Here is a 16694-nt window from a genome sequence, read left to right as displayed (position 1 = left end):
GGGTGTGCCTACTGCCTGTTGCTTCCATGGGCTGTACCCAGTTAAAGCCAACAGGACAAGTCTCTGAGCAAATTCTGCATCCAGGTTCCCCTTCTGCACTGTCCACCAGTCTTTGACAAGTGTCGGTTACCTGCTTCTACTTTGGCGGAAAAGACCAGGTTTTTATGTTGGATGGAAGTCTGGATTATTATCTAACACAAATATGAACACATATGAATGTTGCCTTAACACTGAGGTTTGCTTTGGTCAGAAAGCCTCCTGGTATTGGGGTGCCTGAGTGGCTCAGTTGGTTGGGCAGCCAACTTCAGCTCAGGTCATGATCTCGCAGTTCGTGAGTTCGAGCCCCACATTGGGCTCTGTGCTGGCAGTTCAGAGCCTGGAGCCTGCTTTGGAGTCTGTGTCTCCATCTCTCTCTGCCCCTTCCCCAGTCCTGCTCAGTGTCTCTCTCTCTCTCTCAAAATTAAATAAACATTTAAAAATTTTAAGAAAAAAGGAGAAAGCCTCCTGGTATTTCATTACACCTGACAGTAAACTTCAGACATCACATATTGGTGTCCTGCTGGGCCAAATTTAGCTCCTAGATGTATCGTTTGGCCTACATGGTGTTTTAAAATTGTTGAGCCAATATTTAGGATTGGGACATTTTGTATACAAATCTGGGTTCTGGCTTCTCTTGAAAATATTGTTTCAAAAAAAATTCTCTTCCCCCACAATAGTCATTTCTCCATCAAAAGTGAAAAAAACAAAAAACACGTTAAGGGGGCCCACATAATTTTCTTTTTTAAATTTTTTTTAAATTTATTTTTGAGACAGAGAGAGAGACAGAGCATGAGCAGGGGAGGGGCAGAGAGAGAGGGAGACACAGAATCTGAAGCAGGCTCCAGGCCCTGAGCTGTCAGCACAGAGCCCGATGCGGGGCTCAAACTCATGGACTATGAGATCATGACCCGAGCTGAAGTTGGATGCTCAACCGACTGAGCCACCCAGGCACCCCGCATATAATTTTCTTTATATCGAGCTTTCTTGTTTCACTCATTTCCATTTATTACATTTATTTATATTTGAGTTTTTCATGCCCTGATTTTGGGTGGCCTAGGTGGAGTTTGGGAAGACTACTTCTCTTCTATACTCATCCCTACCCATAACCTCCAAATTCCTTCCTCCCTGAGATGTGCAAAGTCTGCAGGAGCTGACTTGGATAAGGCTTTGGATAAGATCAGATACTGGATCTTGGGACTTTTGGGGGCCCAAAGAAGCCCATATCCCTTCACTACACTTTTCCTCCAGATGTACCCATCTGAGTACAGGTAACTGGCAACTTCGGGACTTCTATCTTCCCTACTATTCCTAAACCCCATGTAGGCTTAATCCAACTCTGTTACCCCTCCTTCAGATTCAGATTTTAAGGGTTTTACATATTTGACATCAATTGTAAATCATGTCTTTTTTTTTTTTTTTTGAAACATTGTCCAATGTTCTAGAATGACATCGATATATCAGCAATATTATTCCTACTTCTGGATATGACATTTCTGCAACTCACTCACTGTTCTGGGTGCTAGCAATTCACAGAATATACAGGTAGAGGAACCAGCATATGCAAACGCAAAGAGGCACAAATGAGCTTAAGTGTGATTCAGGAAAAGTAAGAAAGTCTGGAGTTTTACGAATATTTTAATTATACAAATTTGAAGTAGTTCATAAACTATTTTTTAAAGTTTATTTTATTTATTTTGAGAAAGGGAGATAAAGAGCAGGTGGGGAGGGGCAGAGAGGGTGGGAAAGAGAGAAAATTCCAAGCAGGCTCCCCAGTGTCAGTGCAGAGCCCCATGTAGAGCTTGAACTCATGAACCATGAGATCGTGACCTGAGCTGAAATCAAGAGTTGGGCACTTAACCAACTGAGCCTCCCAGGCACCCCAATTATAAACCTTTTTTTTTTTTTTTTGAGAGAGAGAGAGTGAGAGAGGTCACGAGTGAGCGAGGGTGGGGAGAGGAGGGAGAGAGAGAAAGAAGCAGGGCTCACCAAAGGGGGCTTGAGCCCACCTGAAGCAGGGCTCATGCTCACCCAATGCGGGGCATAAGCTCTCCTGATGTGGGACTTGAAGTCATGAACCGTAAGATGACCTGAGCCAAAGTCAGATGCTTAACTTGCTGAGCCACCCAGGCACCATTATAAACTATTAATAACACCTTCGTGTATGCACAAAATTTGAAGCAATGTGAAGCCTTCACATGTTTAACATTTGTCAGAAATGGCATATTTTCAAAGCTGGTGGTGGCTCAGTGAATCAGAAACTACTTATGCTATTGCCACATGGCGGAGCCATTTTAGCTAGTAAAATAGTATCTTCCCTTCAATAAATTTACATTTATCACTAAATAATCTTGCTAAATAGTCTTGAATTATAGATGTTTTAAATTTTCTGTAAAGTTTTCAGGAATGTATCCCTTCTCTAAAATTCAGCTGCACTGGAATGTGGTGTGGCAAGACTAAACTATGGGGGTGGGGGGAGAAGATATATAGGTGGTAAGAAATAAGGTTTAAAAGACTTTATATTCATATTGTGAAGCATTTGGAAGATCATGTGTCTTTTATTCATGGGGATATTACTATATCCACAAAATTCCCCCATAGGTGGTAAGGAGAGAAAATCATCTTCAAGTGATATTGCCCATAAAGGCAATAGGTTAGTGTTTTATTTCTCCCAAGTATTTCATTTCCCCCTCCCTTTCTTCCTTTCCTTTTTTCTTTCTTTTAGTCAACGGCTTGTTGAACATCTGCTGTTTGTCAGCAACTGTACCTGGCACTTGAAATACAAAAATGACAACACCTTGGTCCCTGACCTCAAGGAGCTTCAATCTAGTAGAGAAAATAAAAAATGAAAGTAATCATTATTTTTTGATTAATGCAAAAAATATGCATTGAGTACATACTATGTGTCAGGTGGGGCACCTGGGTGGCTCAGTCAGTTAAGCGTTCAACTCTTGATTTCCACTCAGGTCATGATCTTGTGATCCTGAGATTGAGCCCCTAATTGACAGAGTGTAGAGCTTGCTTGGGATTCTCTCTCTCTCTCTCTCTCTCTCTCTCTCTCTGTCTCTGCCCCTCTCCTGCTTGTGCATTCTCTGTCTCTCTCTCTCAAAATAAATAAACATAAGAAACAAAAAACAAAACAAAACAAAAAACTACGTGTCAGGCACTGTATTAGATACAGAAATATGCAGGAAAGCCAGACAGACAAAGTTCCTGCCCTCCTGGTGCTTACATTCTAGTGGGCAAGACAGAATAAACAAATGCAGATGATTCCAACAGTGATATAAAGAAAATAAGACAGCATGACTTGATAGTGACTGGTCAGAGATGGTGGTAGCATAAAAAGCCCCTCCGAGGAAGTGACTAATACTGAATGGCCGTAAAGATCTGGCCACGGGAGGATCTCTGGGGAAAAATAGCAAGAAAAGGGGAAAGCAAGGGCAAGGGCCTTGGGAGGGAAACAAGCAGTGGCCAGCAAGGTCATAAAGAACCCAGCTTCTTTCCGGCACCAGGAAACACCATCCACAGTGTTACTACCATTCTTGGGCTTGTTCCCCTTGTGTTCCTTCTTCAAGTCTAGTGGGCGGAAAAAAATCTGGCTTTTTTTCACTTCCTTCTAGGAACTTCATTCACTTCCTTCTAAGAGTTAAGACCACCAGAAGCTTCCAGCAGATTTCATCCTGAATTGTATTGTCCACAATGAGGTCACATGTCTGTTCCCAAAACAGTCATTGGCTAGGGGAATGGGATTACCCCTACATCAGTCAGGCCTATCCTCATGCCATAGTTAATTCCCCAAACATCATTGCTTCTCCTGAGTGCAGGATGGGTGGGATGGCTGTTGGGCATCAAACACAATGTTCACTACATCATAGTAAGATGTTTAGATTTTATTCTAAGTGTGATGGAAAGGAGTGAGGGGACATGTTCTTGTTTATGTGTTTTTTTTTTAATCTTTATTTATTTTTGAGAGACAGACAGAGACAGAGCACGAGCAGGGGAGGAGCAGAGAGAGAGGGAGACACAGAATCCGAAGCAGGCTCCAGGTTCCGAGCCGTCAGCACAGAGCCAGATGCGGGGCTCGAACTCACAAACCGCGAGATCATGACCTGAGCCGAAGTCAGACGCTCAACTGACTGAGCCACCCAGGCACCCCTGTGGTTTTTTTTAAATGTTTGTTTTTGAGAGAGAGAGAGACTGAGCACAAGTGGGGGAGGGACACAGAGAGAGAGAGAGAGAGAGAGAGAGAGAGAGAGGGAGACACAGAATCTGAAGCAGGCTCCAGGTTTTGAGCTGTCAACGCAGAGATGGATGCGGGGGCTCAAACTCACCAACTGTGAGATCATGACCTGAGGCCGAAGTCGGTCGCTGAACCGACTGAGCCACCCAGGCGCCCCCTGGTTTATGTTAAGGATACACTGAAGATATTTGTAACATATTTTATTAGGAAAAATAGTATTAAAAATATACACAGGGGCGCCTGGATGGCTAAGTTGGTTAAGCATCCAACTCTTGATTTCAGCTCAGGTCATGATTTCACGGTTCATGGGATTGAGCCCCACATCCCCTGCTGATGCTCTCTCTCTCTCTCTCTCTCTCTCTCAAAATAAATAAACAAAACAAACAAAACAAAAAATATATGTGTATATACAAAGAAGGGCACGTGGTTGGCTCAGTCAGTGGGTCATGTGCCTCTTGATCTCAAGGTTGTAAGCCCCAAGTTGAGCATACAGATTACTTAAAAAAAAATCTTTAAAAAATAAAAAATAATAAAATTAAATATATACAAAGAATTCCTAAACATAAATAGTAAAAAGACAGACAACTCAGTAGAACAATGGACAAAACAGGCTTTTTACAAAGGATAGTGGCATTTCACCAGGCACTTCACAAAAAAAGAAGCATGACTAGCAAACAGTCATGATGGAAATGCAAAAGAAAATTGGGATAAGATGCCATTTAATATCTACACAGGTAAAAATTTTGCTTAAAATTTTTTTTTAATATTTACTTATTTTTGAGAGACAGAACATGCGTGAGAGGGGCAGAGAGAGGGAGACACAGAATCCGAAGCAGGCTCCAGGCTCTGAGCTGTCAGCACAGAGCCTGACACAGGGCTCAAAGCCAAGAACGGGAGGGAGATCATGACCTGAGCTGGAGTCGGACGCTCAACCGACTAAGCCACCCATGCGCCACAGACAGGTAAAAATTTTAAAGGCAGACATTAAAAAGTACTGTTGATAATTCTTTAAATACTGCTTGTAGAAGTATAAATTAATATTGCCACTTTGGAAAACATTTGTTAATATTTGTAAAATTGAAGTCCCACATACCCTGTAACCCAGCAACTGTTTTTTAATGGTTATTATTATTATTTTTTTTTTTTTTTGAGAGGGAGAGAGAGCGCAAGTTGGGGGTGGGTCAGAGAAAAAGGGTGAGAGAAAATCCCAAGCAGGGTCTGAGCTGTCAGTCCAGAGTCCAGCATGGGGCAAGATCATGACCTGAGTGTACATTAAGAATAGGACATTCAACCAACCGAGCCATCCAGGTGCCCCTATAATTCAGCAACTTTATTCTTGGGTGTATATTCCAATTTTTAAAAATGTTTATTTATTTTTTGAGAGAGAGAGAGAGAAACAGAGTGTGAGCGGGGGAGGAGCAGAGAGAGAGAGGGAGACACAGAATCCGAAGCAGGCTCCAGGCTCCAAGCTGTCAGCACAGAGCCTGATGCGGGGCTCAAACTCACAAGCTGTGATTATGACCTGAGCCGAAGTTAGACACTTAACTGACTGAACCACCCAGGCGTGCCTTTGGGTATATATTCTAAAGCTACTCTGTTCAGTATGGTAGCCACCAGCCATTTGTGGCTATTTAATTTTAAATTAATTTAAAAAAATTAAAAATCCACTTTCTCAATTGTAGTAGTTACATTCCAAGTGCTCAGTAGCTACACATGCAACCAGATTGGGTGGCATAGATATCGAACATTTTCATCATCATGGTAAGTAGTATTGGACAGCCAGCCCTGCCCTGGAGAAATTCTTGCATACGTGCACTGGAAGTCATAGTCAAAACTGTTTATCCGAACATTTTTTGTGATTGCATAGCACCTGGAAGAATTCCAATAGTGAATCAACAAGAATTTAAATGAATTGTGACATAGTCATACAATGGAATATTACACAGAAGTGAAAATCAACATGGATGAATTTCAGAAACAGATTGTTGAATGCAAAAAGCAAGTTGCAAAGCAAATGGCATTCAACTATTTTCTAAAATTTCAAAAACAAGAAAATTTGAATAATGTATTGTTTAGAGATGCCTACATGGTAAAATAAATTTTTTTTAAATTTTATTTATTTATGTAATCTCTAGAGCCAACATGAGGCTTGAACTCTCAAGATCCCAAGACTAAGAGTGACATGCTCTTCTGACTAAGCCACCAGGTGCCCCCCCAACCCTTTTTTAAGGGAGGCTCCATGCCCAATGTGGGGCTTGCACTCACTACCCTGAGATCAAAAGTTATAAGCTTTGCTGACTGAGCCAGCCAGATGCTCCAAGAATTAAAAAACAAAAACAAAAACAAAAAAACAAGGGAATGGGTGCCTGGCTGGCTCAGTCAATAGAGCATGTGACTCTTGATCTCACGGTTGTGAGTTGAAGCCCCACATTGGATGCAGAGATTACTTAAAATAAAATCTTAAAAAAAAAAAAGGAAAATTAAACACATTCAGGATGGTGTTTACCTTTGGGAAAGAGACACAATCAACTTCAAAGGTATGGGCAGTGTTTTATTTTTTAAACTGGTGGTTGTTCACTTTATGGTTATACCTAATTTTGTGTATTTTTGTATATATGAAATATTTCTTCTTAAAAAGATTATTCTGGCTGTAGTGTAAATTATGGACTGAAGAGAGACATGAACATAAGCAGGAGACCTGTTAGGAGACAAGAATTTGCTCAGGCAAAAGGTGAATGGTGACCTGGATCCAGAAAGCAGCACTGATAAGAAAAGAAATGGATACATATGGGAAATATTTTAGAGGCAAATCACCCTAACCCTAATCCTGATCATCTACCATTATGCTCTGGTAGAGGTTTGTGTCATGTAATGTAGAGCATGGAAGAGGAATATCTAAGTCAGACTGGGAGCTTTAGGGAAAACTTCTTGGAAGAGATGACAGATCATCTGAGTTTGGGGCAATTAGGGGTTCCTTAAATGATGACTAAGGAAAGGCATTCCAGTTGCAAGTAATGGCCTATACAAAGATCTTAAGGCAACAAGTTGCTCTTTGGGAACTGAAGACACTGAGCATAGCTAGAACTGAGAAGGCAGGAGTCAAGCATGGAAGGCCAACTGTGTGCACTAAGGAGTTGAGGCCTTATTCTGGAAATGCAGGAAAACTGCCTCCATTTTCCTTTCCCTTTGCCAGGGAGAAACGAAGATCCCTATGAACAACAAAATAAGGCACTGAGATAATGCGAGAGAATCTAGCCCCAGGGAGGCCCTAATAGGGCTACTCTGAAAATGCTTCTCTTTACATTGATCAGTTTCATAAACGGATCACTTAAGATCACCAAAACCTAAATTTTGTGGAATTACATAAAGGTTGAAATGAGAACAAAAGAAAAAAATAAGCAAACCAAAGAGAAAATAATAGAGATGAGAAAGAAGAAATTGGACCTGGGAGAACATAATAACTAGATACCACTGGAGACCATAGATCCTGGTTTCCTTTTAGGAATGCTGTTAGACCAGTTTTCCTTAACCTGCAATGAACAAAACCAGAGCTTTCTGTAATTCTTTTGTTCGTGAATTGCATTCATCACTATCTAAAGCAAATATTGAAGTATATTAATTATGACATTTTTGGCCTTTTTTAAAAAAGAGGTTTCTTGAGATGCATAAAAGGCATCAAATGAAAAGCATAAACATGTCACAAATAAAGTTTAATACATAGGAGTTGGTGACTCGAAAGCACCTTCTCCAATTTGTATCCTTTCTACTATTTTCTCATTAGACTTTCATTTTACATCTCATCTTATTTTTCTTTCATTTAATTTTCTTTCTTGCTTATTCCAAGAAAAATAATTTGTCAGATAAAAGTAAAACTGAACACATTCACAGGACAAATGGAAAACTAAAAAAAAGACAACATACATCGTACCCTGAAAGTAGATGAAGTATATATATATATATGAATGTATTTTCTTAAAAGCCGTCAAATAGAAATCCCAATTTTTTTTTATTTTAAATTTTTTTTTTTCAACGTTTTTTATTTATTTTTTGGGACAGAGAGACAGAGCATGAACGGGGGAGGGGCAGAGAGAGAGGGAGACACAGAATCGGAAACAGGCTCCAGGCTCTGAGCCATCAGCCCAGAGCCCGACGCGGGGCTCGAACTCACGGACCGCGAGATCGTGACCTGGCTGAAGTCGGACGCTTAACCGACTGTGCCACCCAGGCGCCCCGAAATCCCAATTTTTTATGTTAAATAAGAAAGGCAGCATGGAGTTAAGAGGGCAAGGTTTGAAGTCCATTAAATCTGGTCCCAACTACTACTATTTATAGGCATAAACAATCTTTTCATTTTTTTTTAACGTTTATTCATTTTTGTTTCGAGAGACAGAGAGAGACAGAGTGGGGGAGGGACAGAGAGAGAGAGGGAGACACAGAATCTGAAGCAGGCTCCAGGCGCTGAGCTGTCAGTGCAGGGCTTGAACTCAAGAACTGTGAGATCCTGACCGGAGCCGAAGTCAGATTCTCAGCCGACTCAGCCACCCACGGGCCTCTGCAATCATTTAAACTAAGTGTCAGCCTCCTCTTCCAAAAAGTAGGGTACCAGCTGTAATAACTAAAATTTAGTGAGTGCTTGCTGTACTACAGGTCTTATCATGTACAAGTCTTTATTTTTTTAGTGTTTATTTCTTTCAGAGAGCATGAGTCAGGGAGGGGCAGAGAGAGATGGGGGACAGATCTCAAGTAGGCTCTGCTCTGACAGCAGGGAGTCTGATACAGGACTCAATTCATGAACCGAAATCAAGAGTTAGATGCTCAACCCACAGAGCCACCCAGACCCCCCCTGCTCCCCGCCAAGCCATGTTCAAGTCTTTGTTCCTGCATCCCCTCATTTATAAAATGGGGATAGTAATAGAAGCTACTTCCTAACACAGGGTCATGATAAGGATTAAATGAGCTGAGAGGTTAGGTCACGTGCATATCCTCACTCAGCTAGTGAAAGAGTAGAGTTAGGATATACACCCAGGTAGTTTGATTCCAGGGACTAAGAGTATAAGCACAAAAGACAGAATGTAAGTGAAAGCATTTTGAAACTCAAGTACTTTAGACATGTCAGCCTAAACAATAAGCCTACAGATTTATAAATTGCTGTTACATACGTTATATGTCATTTTTCAATTTGCAACATGGCAACCATTGTGGATATTCCATTTGTGGGTGGTTTAGGTTTATGGGTTCCTTTATTCTAGGCTTTGACAAATGGGATAAAATCAGGAAGTTTGTCTTGGGTGCTTACATATGCAGCTGTTATGTTTTCACACTGGCCCATTTTAATTTGTCTGATACAGGTAGAAAATCACGAAGACCAGGGCACCTGGGTGGCTCTGTAGGTTGAGCGTCCTATTTCGGCTCAAGTCATGATCTCACAGGGTCGTGGGTTCAGGCCCTGCATAGAGCTCTGCACTTATAACTCAGAGCCTAGAGCCTGCTTTGGATTCTGTGTGTGTGTGTGTGTGTGTGTGTGTGTGTGTGTGTGTGTGTGTGTGTGTCTGCCCCTCCCATGCTTGTGCGCTCTCTCTCTCTCTGTCTCTCAAAAATAAGCAAATAAACACTAAAAAAAAAATCATGAAGACCAAACAAGACAAAAAAGGATCAATGACAGAAGCCTTAGTTAGATGACTAATAGTGTTATGGAATCATAAAGCGCATTATGCCTGCATTTAGAGTGATCAAAAGAGAGTGTACAGAAATCTTTAGCAGAAATACGAACTTGTTAATAAATCATTAAATATTTTCTTAAAAACAAATATGATCCACATCTCAAATTGGGGCAAAGTCCTTTACACCGGTGATTTCCAAGTGAGCCAAGTTTGTTATTAAACACTTTTATGAGTACCATAACTATAAAATACAGGAATTCAAGGCTATGATTCTTTAGCAGCAGCAAAGTTTATATCCTCTTTGGTGGAATGTTTTAAATTATGTCCTTGAACTGCCTATAAAGCCTACAAATGACATGACAGCAGGAGTGAAAAATGACCTGTTTTGGGCTAAGAATCTGTTGCAAAAGAAGCATACAATTTGCAAAATGCCATACAAAGAAGTAGTGAGGGCTTCTAAGAGGTACTTCATTATCATCGATATTTTTTTAAATGTCAATCATTTAATATGAGGACTCACAGGATCTTAGAGATTATCTTTTGTCTAGAACCTCAATTTGGAATCTCTGGAAGATTATGGGACATCCTTGAGCTGAGCAGCTCATTAGTGGCCGAGCCAAGAAGGGAGGCCTGTTTTTCGAAGCAACTGTTCATACATCTGGTAGCTTCATGTACATCTGGTAACTAAAACTTTTCTGTGAGCAATGTTGAATATACACAGCAAAGTTGCATTACACACTACAGGAATGCAATCACTCCCTTTGGCACCAATCAGGTTCACTGATACCAAGTGGGTTGTGGCTTACTCAAGGATTAAGTTCCAAAGTCAGGCAAAAATTGGTTATAATCAATATCCTTGGAAATCCTTTGAGAAAGTGTCACTTCAGAGACCCAAACAGCTCCTCTTCTTGTGCACAGCAGAACAGGTTTTCATTCCAGTATGGGAAGAGATTGCTGTTTCTTAGGTGGAGAATCAAATTGAGTAGTTGGCCTGCATTTAGGGGCCATGTTATAAGAAAAATGCACATCATCACTAGACTCGTCCTCAGCACATGAGATGCTCACACTTTCAGAACTATGAGGGAACTAGAACTGGCCAGGAGAGCTGATTCTCCTCCACATCTGATGCTCACATCAGGGCACGTGTTCTCTGAGTTGAAAGGCAGGCTTCTCAGAAGCTACCTGTCTCTCCTTCCTCACCCCAGCCCTTTTTTACCCATTCTCCCCTCCCTCCCTGTCTCTCTGCATCCACTTTCTGCTTGAATTCAAATGTTAAATGTGTCACTCACAGGGATTAAATCAGTCTATATGTGTTTGTTCCTGCCATATAGAGAGTACTGTATAAGTCAGTTCTTAATGTAAAGGTAATTTTTCCTAGTGGTTAAAAACTCAGCAACCATACTGCCTGGGTCTAACTCTGGTCCAGCCACTAATAAAAGCTGCATGACCAAGGACACACATGACTTAACGTCTCTGTGCCTCAGTTTCCTCTCCTATAAAATGGGTATGATAAAAACAGGACCCTTGTTGTGTGAATGTTAGGAGGATTAAGGGAGTTATATTTAAAGTGATTAGGGCGGAGCACAGTAAGTGTAGGAGTGTAACTGTTGTTATGTGATGTCACTTTAGGTTACTCAGAGAACTCGGTTTTGACAGTGTCTATTAATTGCATGTGTTAGTGTAATTTCTCATCTTCTGTCTCCCTTCTTGGCATACAGTGGTCACGTATAAGGCAAAAGTGTCTTATGTAAAACTGAAAGCAATTGTAGCACTTACGTAGAGCCCATAGGCAGGGTCATGGGACGGATGACTCCTCTTACTAGCTATGTGACCTTGGACAGATCACTTAAACCCCCTGAACTTTAGTCTCTCCAGTTGCAAATCATAAAGAGAGACAGCGCTACCTATGTCAAAGAGTGGCTGTGTCTGTGAGGATCAAAATAAGATACACGTAAAAATGTTTCGTAAACTACAAGGTAGCTTGAAAGTGTAAGAGAATGTTGTTAACACCCATAATCTAAAAGAAGGCCAAAGCTATTATTATTGCTGTCAAGAGTGTCTGAAGAAATAAAGACATATTTCGTGTGCTGCCACAGCAAAGCTTTACTGTAGGAATCTGTTGGCAGTGATTCCAGATCTCCAATTTTCCCTTACCATGTACACAATTCTCTGAGAATTCAGGTTTTTGGGAATGCACAGTGATGTCTTCCACGTTTTCCAGTATTCTGTAAGTGAAAACTACCTATGTTCGAAGTTGTTTGGTAAATGATAGCCTTGGTGTTGCAGAAATAGACTCTTGAGAAAAGTCCTGCATGTTAAACAATTTGTTATTCATGTAAAAGTTTTGTTTTCTATAGTTGCTGGCATGAGATTAAATGTTATTTGGATTTTGAATTTTTTTCATTTTAATGTTTTTGAAAGAGAGTGTGTGTGCGAGCAGGGGAGGGACAGAGGAAGAGGGAGAGAAAGAATCTTAAGTGGGCTCTATGCCCAGCACAGCGCCCCATCTCACAAACCATGAAATCACAACCTGAGCCAAAATCAAGAGTTGGAAGCTTAACCAACTGAGCCACCCAGGTGTCCCTGGGTTTTTTAATGAGACAGGTTAATTTTTTTCTGGCTTGCTCTACTGCTGCCCTATTTCCTTAAAGATGTGTTCTCAATAGATGAGAATTAATTCACTGGGGAAAATGGGATTTTATTGCAGGTTTTTCAGCATTTTAAATGACTCAGGGTCCCTGGTGGGAGGGGTTGGGGATTATTATGAACTTATGCCTGAAATTAAGCATCATTTCATTAAAGTAGATTAAATGTCCTCCTGATTTCTTACTGTAATGAAATACAATTAGGATAAGCTAAGTTATGCCGCAGTAGCAAATTCATCCTAAAATCTAGTGGTTTGACACAAGGGTCTATTTCTCGCTTATATGTGAGTAGGTAGCTCTGGTCCACATAGTGACTCAGAATCCCAGGCTGACAGATGCTCTACTGTGTCTCCACAGTTGCCATGTCAGGGGAACCAAGAACCTAAAGAACATGTGCCCATTCTGTTTTGCTTTGCCCAGAAGTGACACGGTTAATTCTATCCACAGTGCTTTGACTACGACTAGTCTCATGGACTAGCTAATGGCAAAGGGGGCAGGGAAGTGTGACGTGCATGAGGATATTCAGTTAATGACAGATCTCTGCCACAACTCCCAAGCTCCCAGCCAGTAAGATGCTCTCAATCATATTCCAGTACCTTTATCCCTGGTCCCTCACCCCAGGACGGTGCAGTGTAGAGAAGGAGCATGAACTGTGAGGCCCTTGTGCCCTGGGTTTGAATCCCAGCTCCACCCCATGCTAATTGTGCAAGTCTGAGCAAGTTATTTTGTTTCTCTGATCCTCAATTTCCTCATCTGTAAAATGAGGATTCCAACACCTACCTTAGGCAAACCCTTTGGCAAAGAGTAATACTTGGTGATTATTATCATCAGAAGGACAAGCAAATATTTAGGGCAGCAGTTCTCAGCTCCAACACTACAACACTGTAGGACATCTCAAATTATCTCAAGGAGTGTTGTAACATCTGCAAAATACTCGCCAACCAAGATGGTTTTAAATTCCCTTCACTTACTAAAATACATGATCTGTAAATAGGTCACTAGGAGTAGGATTGGACGTGAACTTTGTCTTTATTATTCAACCTTTGCTCCTTTTGTGATATCCTCTCCCCCATTCCAGGCCCCAGGCTTTGGATCAGTCCAATATGAATTGTAGCTTAGTCACTCTCTATAAGTCAGTTAAGCATTCTGAGCCCAGGTGTCCTCATCATCGAAGTTGGAACAGCCATGAGTACTTCCTAAAGGTTTTTTTTTTACAGAATCGAATAATGTAGGTAAAGTCCTCGGTATGGTATCAGTAACTGTCCTCTGACTTAGTTCTTAATGATCGTGCCTGAGCTTTGGAGGAGAAAAGGATAGCTGTGAAAATTATAAGAGCTGTTTCACAAAAATCTCCACAGGACAATGAAAACCCAAGGCAACACTGGTTTGTAACTTAACTAACAGAGATTAGCATATATTGGGGTGAGAGGATTCTTCTACTCCTAGACATCCAGGATTAAAAAAAAACAACAACTTTTTTTTTTTAATTAGAAGAATTATACATACAAATTCAGAATTCTGACTTCTCTCAAAGAATCAAAAGATCTATGCCGAATGGTAGCTATTAGCCCTTGTTCAGACAAAGATGTGCTCTCCGTTTGCCACAGTTTCCACCACTCCCTATTGTTTTACAGATCTGTCCTGTAAAACAGATCTGCTTGACCCGGTCAGAATTTATGACTCCTGGCCAGTAGGTTCGAGAAGGTGGTGATCGTAGCGATAACAGGGGTAAGGTTGGTGAGCAAAGGAGTTTGTAAACTATTTTCAATGACTCAAAAACCTAATGGCAGTGATTATATTGTTAACCCATGAAAGATTGCCCAGGTTAAATAAAGTACCAGATTTCTTTGCTTTTAAATGAAATTACATCAACTGGGTAATTGTGTTGTCATAAAAGATGTTCAGACGGTGAGTAGATACCACTGATGTTTTAAAAATTGGGCAAGCAGATTGCTATTATTTAATAAACACAAGCTGCTTGGTAGACCAGTTTTTTTCAAAAAATGGGGCCCAAGAAGGAGAGAAATGATAATCATGAAAGGTGTCCCTATTGGTAGCTTTGTCTGTCACTTCTCCACTGGTATTTGTAGTCCAAAGTGTCAAAAACAGACTAATAATGAATGTTGGCATTTCAAGTATTTCAATTAGCAATAATCGCGCCTCGGATAAACCTCATTGGCTACGATACTGCCACTGCGCAAAGCTTCAAGTATTTCATAGTAGATATAGAACACATTTAGGGAAAGGCTTTGGGGACTTCTTTTAAGTTCTGGAATTTCATGTCCTTCTAAGTCAGGTTCTAGGCTGAACTTATTAAAAAAATTTTTTTTAATGTTTATTCATTTTTTGAGACAGAGAGACAGAGCATGAACGGGGGAGGGGGGAGGGGGGCCGAGAGGGGGTGGGCAGACAGAGGGAGACACAGAATCCAAAGCAGGCTCCAGGCTCTGAGCTATCAGCACAGAGCCCAATGTGGAGCTTGAACTCATGAACCACAAGATCATGACCTAAACCAAAGTGGGACTCTTCACTGGCTGAGCCATCTAGGTGCCCTAGGCTGAACTTCTAATTTTAAATAATAGACACAGTTTTGGGGGGCACCCTCAGTGTCTCAGTTGGTGAAGCATCCGACTCTGGATTTCAGCTCAGGTCATGATCTCTCGGTCTGTGAGACTAAGCCCCCGCATTGGGCTCTGTGCTGTTAGCACAGAGCCTGCTTGGGATTCTTTCTCTCTGCCCTTACTCTGCTCACACTCTGTCTCTCTCTCAAAATAAATAAATAAATAATAGACACAGTTTTTAATAAAGGCTGTTTTTTTTTTTTCAAAACTGCAAGGCAAAATGAAATGCAGTGACCATTTATAATATTGCTACGCTCTGTTAAAACTAGTTAATGTTCCTCACCTATGCTAATGTACAAGGTCACTGTAGTTTATAAGGGTGACGAAATTCTCTACTGATGACTTGTAATACTCAAGAATTGCTATATGTCCTACAACAAAGCTGATTCATACTTCTACCAGGTAGGGCAAAGGTATTACATTTTCAGCTTTTCTTGCCAACTTCTTCCAGCATTTAACTAAACTATTTGGGAATCTTTCTAGAATCACATGAATTAACATGAAATTTAACATGAAAATAAATCCCAATCCTTCTTCTAATTTTCCAAAAGCCCAAGAGAGAGAAAAGGACTATGCCCAAAGTAAAACAGTCAAGATGGCAATTCAGGTCTCTTGTATCCGAAGTCCAGTTAGATAGAGTCCAGTAAGTTTTTCCTGTTTCCTCTTCCACTTTAAACTATCCCAACCCACCAGTGCCTGAGATCTGTTTTTTCCATTTGGTCTCCAGGCTTCTCCTTAATTGTCTAAACTTTTGGATTTTCACACTCCTCCTACTTTGTTCTTATGCCATTTTTAGCAGGGCTTCCAAATTCTACTTTGAGAAATCCTGAATGAGGAACATAATTTGAAATCCCACAAAAGCCTGCTGGGGCCTCCAACAAGATAGAGAAATCTGTAAATCATAGTCTTTAACAGTCTCTCTCTCCATTCCATGCAGAAGTTTTCCAAGGAAGCAGCGAGAAGCCTAACAGGAGGATTGGGGGGAAGGGGGTCTCTCTTCCAAACAAGACAATTGAGATTTCATACATTCTGTCCATTTCTTCTCTTTGCTTCCATGTCAATAAGAAGCTTTTAACCACCAGCTTTTAACCACCTGTCCGATAGCAGATCTCTCTCTCTCTCTTGCTGTAGCACATTTAGCCACTGCCATATTAGAAAAAAAAATTGTTTTTTTTCTAAATGAGAGGGTGAGCACAGCAGGGACATCAAAGTTGGTTCTGGGGGCGCCCGGGTGACTCCGCTCGTTGCGCATCTGACCCTTGATTTCGGCTTAGGTCATGATCTTGTGGTTTGTGGGTTTGAGCCCCACATTGGGCTCCGTGCTGACAGTGCAGAGCTGACAGTGCAGAGCCTGTTGGGGATTCTCTCTCTCTTCTCTCTCTGCCTCTCCCCTTCCCACATGCACACTCTCTCTCTCAAAACAAATAAATAAACTTTAAAAAAAAAAAAAAAGGTGGTTCTGGCCAGGATGGTCTCTCTCCCTAACACATCC

General features: G+C 41.0%; 1 pseudogene; it reads right to left on the bottom strand.

Moving 5' to 3' along the window:
- Positions 1-14664: 14664 nt before the first annotated feature.
- Positions 14665-14786, bottom strand: LOC122207519 (annotated as a pseudogene).
- Between the last annotated feature and the right edge of the window lie 1908 nt (positions 14787-16694).

This window comes from Panthera leo, chromosome E1 (genome assembly GCF_018350215.1).
Source record: "Panthera leo isolate Ple1 chromosome E1, P.leo_Ple1_pat1.1, whole genome shotgun sequence".
NCBI lineage: Eukaryota > Metazoa > Chordata > Mammalia > Carnivora > Felidae > Panthera > Panthera leo.
Note: the sequence above shows the minus strand (reverse complement) of the source record. Positions and strands in the feature narration are given on the sequence as shown.